This window comes from Echinops telfairi, unplaced genomic scaffold, assembly GCF_000313985.2.
Source record: "Echinops telfairi isolate 266 unplaced genomic scaffold, ASM31398v2 ScPeMD7_443;HRSCAF=831, whole genome shotgun sequence".
NCBI classification, from domain to species: domain Eukaryota; kingdom Metazoa; phylum Chordata; class Mammalia; order Afrosoricida; family Tenrecidae; genus Echinops; species Echinops telfairi.
Window position 1 is genome coordinate 80814649 of NW_022104341.1, and position 5235 is coordinate 80819883.

Sequence of the window (5235 nt, forward strand, 5' to 3'; positions counted from 1 at the left end):
GGGAGGGAGGGGTGTCCCCCCGGCTCGGCGGCGCCCCCTCGTGGCCCAGCGCGGCCTCTGTCCCCTCCCGCTGCGCACTTGCCGGGCCGATCTCTCCCGCCGCCCGCCGAGCCCCAGCTGGAGTCTGCACCCAGGGCCGGGAGCGGAGCTGGAGCCTCCCCCTCGCCTCCGCCACTCGGGCCCTCGACCCCCCGGGTGGGGGCAGTCCGGGGATGAGCCCCCTTCGGCGTTGCGGCTGCCCAGGGCGGAAGAACCCAAGGCTGGGGCGGAGCTCTCTGGCAGGGTGGGGCGAGCGGGGCGGGTCCAGGGCCTCCGCGGAGGGTCCGGCGGGAACTCACCGCCGCCGCGGCGGGAGCTTGGCTCGGGTGGCCAGAGGCAGGCGGGTCCCCCCTCTCCGCAGCAGCTCCCGCAAGCCCTCCTCCTCTCCGTGGAGCCGCCGCCGCCTCCAGTCCGCTCAGCTCCGGGATGGCCAGGCTCCCGGCAACACCAGCCCGAGATGGGAGAAGTGGCGACAGCCCCCTCCCCACCCATCGTCTCCCCCAGGCGGCGCCCCGGGGCCACCAAGGCTGAAGCGCAGCGGGGACGGAGCGGGAGCCAGAGGCGCCCAGAGCCACGCCGCGGGAGCCGAGGCCCGCCGGGGCCCCAGCGGCTTCCGGCCCTCGGTGCAGACGGACTGGAGAGAGCGCGGCGAGGAGGAAACTTGGCACTCGCAGTCTCCGACCTCGCGGAGGTGAGAAATTCCGGCTGCGCCCTCTCTTCCCCTCCCAGGCTGGGCGCCCGCATCTCTGCCCTCCCCGCGCGGGATTTGCGAGGCTGGAGTGGGCCCAGGTGGACCCGGGGCCGGGAGCGAGCTGTTTGTCAGTCCACCCCTGCCCCCCGAGCTCCTGCATCGCCCCGCGGCCGCCATCCTGGGCTGAAGACCAGTCACTTGCTCTAAACCGGCCTGTACTCTGACCCCTCTTGTCCTTGTGGTCATTTGTCTCCGTCTCCGGGACTGGATTCTTACTAGCGCTCGGGGAATCTGTCTCCGTTTCAAGATGTGGAAACTCTCCATCTGTTTGGGGTTGAACAGTTCATGGGTCTGGAAGCCCCTCGTTCAAATTTCCCTTCTCCCTCGTCCAGGTGCATGCTAGGGTTGCCCTTGGTGAACCTGTAGATCACCCCCACCCCCACCCCGGACCCTCCCAGAGACCACCCACAATGAAGGCCGACCTTAGCCCCGTGCAGGCTTGCTTTTGAAACTATGCACTTCGGGTCTGGTCGTGTGCCCTCTTTCTTTCCAACCTTCCCACTCCTCCAGGAAACCAGAGAGGAGTAGCTCCAACTCAGACTAGGCTCATCTGAACCGCGGGGAATGGAAGGGAAGGAAGGTGGGCAGTTGACTCCCATAACCGCCCTGATGGCGCTGCGGCTGCCCCGACAGCGCCGCGCAGTGGCCGAAGCTCGGACCTACGAAGACGGAGACAGCTGCTCTGCCACTGTCAGAAAACTGTGCCCGAAGGCCACTCCCCACCCGAGCCTCAGTTTCTGGGCGTGCAGTCATTAAGAACAAAATATTTTATATTCGAGTTGCTGGAGTTCGGATCTTGGCTCACTATTTGCCAACTCTGTCACCTCAGTGAAGGAACTCTGGTGGCGTTGTTGGGTACTGTTGGACTGCTAAATACAGGGTTGGAAGTTCAAACCCATCAGCCTGTCCTCTGGAGGAAAACGAGGCTCTCTGCTCCTGGAAAGATGAACAGCCTTGGTAACTTATTTACAGTTGGTATGAATCTGGAACTGCCTCCATGGCAGTGGGTTTGATTTGGGTTGGCCACTTTGGGCTGTTTTCTTTTATCCTCTCTTTTTGTCACCTTTGGTGAGTTTCTTAACGTCTCTGTTTCTATTTCGTCCTCTGTAAAAATGAGACCTCCAAACCTCTACCTGATAGCTAATATGTAAAATGAAACTTATTTTTCTGGGATATTTATGATATTTGAGAACTCCTGAAGCTCTCAACTACCTCAGAAAGACAAAGAGGTTGGGGATGGTGTAATCCTCACCTGGATCTCAAGCCCTGTCCAGCACCTCCCCTACACACACAAACACACAATTATCCATACTGTGCTGAAGGAGGCCCCTTAGAGAGAAGTGCTGGGGAGGGGGGCGCGGGATTTGCAGCCCCATGAAGCTGTGTCTCCAGGGAGACAATGGGAGGGTGAGGGAGTGCCCCCTTTTATCTTAACAGCACCCTCCAATCTATGGAATAATGTAGTCTCAGTCCAAGTCTCCCATTCCCCAGATGGGGCCACAGAGGCCCTGATGTGGAGAAAGAACTCCCCCAGGATTTGACAAGCTAGAGTAGGACCAGGTCTCAGAACCTCTGTGGGCGAATTCATCATCCACCCAAGCCATCAGGCTAAGAGAGCAGAGGGGGTGGGGGGGAGGCAGGTCCGCCTACTGTGCTGCTCTATATGAGTAGACTGTCCTTGGCACAAGGAGAAGAGATCCAGTCCTCAAACCATGGGCAAGGACTATGGCCCTGGAATTGGCATTTCCTAAGTGATAAGCACACCCCCACCCCCACCCCCCTGGGAAAAGGAGAGGGATACCCTGCAGAGAATTGTCCTGTGTGACTCCAGATGAATCCACACCCCTAGGCTTCCTAGATTGCTCAGATGACGTATGGGGCAGCTGCACCGCCAGCAGTAGCCTGGGCCTGACCCTGCCACTCATGTGCTACCTGGAGACCCATGGAAAAGGACGGAGAGGACTCCCAGCTCTTGTTCTGCAGAGTGAGGAGAGGCCGCTCTAGATCTCCCCCACCCCCACTCATGTGCACATACACTTTTTTGGGGGGGTGCACATACACTTTTACAGGGATGCAAACCGAGGCCTAAGAGGTCATGCAGCTTTCGAAGGAGCCTGAAGTCCAGTGCATTCCCCATTGGGCCGCTCACCCACCAGCCGCTCAGTGGGAGAAAGGGGGCTCACTTGTAAAGATAGGCAGCCTCTGAAACCCTAGGGAGCAGTTCTGCACTGACCTGCAGGGTGATTAGGAGCCAGATTGACTCAATGGCCATTGGTCTTGTTGTTTACAGGGAGATTGAACCCAGGTGCCCAGACTCCCAGCTGAGTGTCCCTCCATGGACCCAGCTACATTCTGGCTTGCGGAGGGGAGTGTTCTGGTGGTCTCTCTCCCTCCGCAGCCCGCCCCACCCCCTCCACCAATTTGTTTGAAACAAGAGCAGGGGCTGGGGCTGAAAGGACAGCCCTGTCCTGGAGATTGTTTCTGTCTGATTCTCCGATGAGATGATGGTGGTTGCCTTTCTCACTCCCTCGCTGCTTGCTCACCCTCTTGATGTCTTCAGATTGTAGACACAATCTGTGAACAGCTGAGTCTCACCCCGTTTGGGGAAAAAAAATCTGGGCACTTTCCCAGAAGCCTGGTCCCCACATCCCTGCCTGCAGCCTTCAGGGAACACGTGGCAGGCTTCAGGCTGGAGTGAGGTGGGGGGACCAGAGCCACCTCCCTCATACCCTTCACTCCCCACTGCCTCCCTCCAGCAACCCAGAAAGGAAGGAGAGAAAGCTTGCTTGGGCTTCCCTTTCTGGACCCGACCGATGGCGGCAGTGTCTTTTTCGCTGAGTATCCGTTGGTTGCAGCGGGTGCAGGCCTCTTCGAAATCCCCTTCTGCTGCCGGCTGTAAGCCGTCGCGGCGCGGGGAAGTGGAGCCCTGGGGCGAATGTGCAGACACAATGAAGTCTGGGGCGAAACCAGTGCGGAGCAGGCTAACATGGGAGTTGTGTCTGGAGCCGTGACGCTGAGGACGGCACCCGTGCGTGTTGAGCAAGCGATGGCCCCAGGGGCCGACGCGGCGGTGAGCTGGCCGGCCTGCTGCGCGCCAGCACCCTCTGCTCCCGTTATACTCACAACGCTAGACCCGGAGCGATGGCACGTGCCCGCTGCCCTCCTCTGGAAGGAGGTGGTGACCCGCACCCCCACCCCTTCCACAGGCCTCCTTTCCGCCTGCTCCCAAGCTAGCTGCACCTTGGACCAGGATGGCCGGCAACTGAGCTCCTAACTCGCAGGAGCACGACGGCGGGGGAGCCGGGCCCTCTGCCTGCCCACCAGCCCTCTCGCCCCCCCCCCCACTGCCCGCGCAGGGCTGACCGCTACTCCGCGGGAGCCAGAGTTCGAAGACACGCATTCCCACCTCCCTTTCCTTCCACTCCTCTGGCCGCCGTCCCAGCCGCCCCGGACTAGGTGGTAGGGACCCTGCTTGCGCGGTCACCACAGACGCAAGTCGCCGCGGCCACACTGCTGTAGAGCCTGTTGATGCTGCTTCTGGGGGAGAGGGTGCGGGCTTGGGAGAGGGTGAAAATAACTCTGGACCGACTTCCAGATGTAGGGAACTGGTGTCAGGAACTGCTAATGGCTTGTGCTTCGCCGGCGGCGGCTTCCCAATGCCCCCAAGTGGACTCGCTGCTAGGCCTGGCAGAGCAGGCACGCTGCCACCGCGGGAGCCACTGACCTGCAGGGGGAGGGGGGCGTTTCCGAAGGGGTCCCAGCTGGAGGCACTGAGGGTCTGCTTGAGCCCAGCGAGCTCTTAGGGGTCCCCCAGTCCCTGGGGTCCCCAGGAGTCTTTCTTTCTCTGGAAGTGCTTGTGCCCTGCCTCTCCCAGTGACAGGGCGTCTGTTTGCACCCCTCGCCTAGCCTTAGGCTTTGGCTTTCCCCCTACAGCCTGTACAAGCAGTGCCCACAGGGCCAGGTTGACTGCGGCTGGCCTGGAAGGCTTTACGTTCTGGCCCACATTGCCCGGGCTCCTGAAGCCATGCAACCTGGCCAGGGGCTGCAACCCTGCTCTGAGCCTGGGGGGTATGGGGGTAGCTGAGAACCCCGCTGGGGAGGGAGGATGTGTGGGTATGCCCCATGCCCCGTGTCGGGTTGGTCGGGTCTGTGATTATGGCAGGAGGGGTCCACTGAGGACGTAGCGTGTACATGCAGAATGCTCACCCAAGCGCCTTCTGGGAACACACTGCCAGGGAGCGAGCCCTCCCCACATCTGGAGCCTGAATTGTTGCAGGACGCAAGGAAGGAGCCTGGCCTCTCAAACCTGACTCCCCCAGTATACACTGCACACTCTACACACATGTACACAACCCAAGCTCTCTGCTTTCGCTCCTCCCTGCCTCTGGCAGGGTAGTGGTGAGGCCAGAGGGAGGGGAGGATGCCGCGAAGCCCTGGCTTCCCCT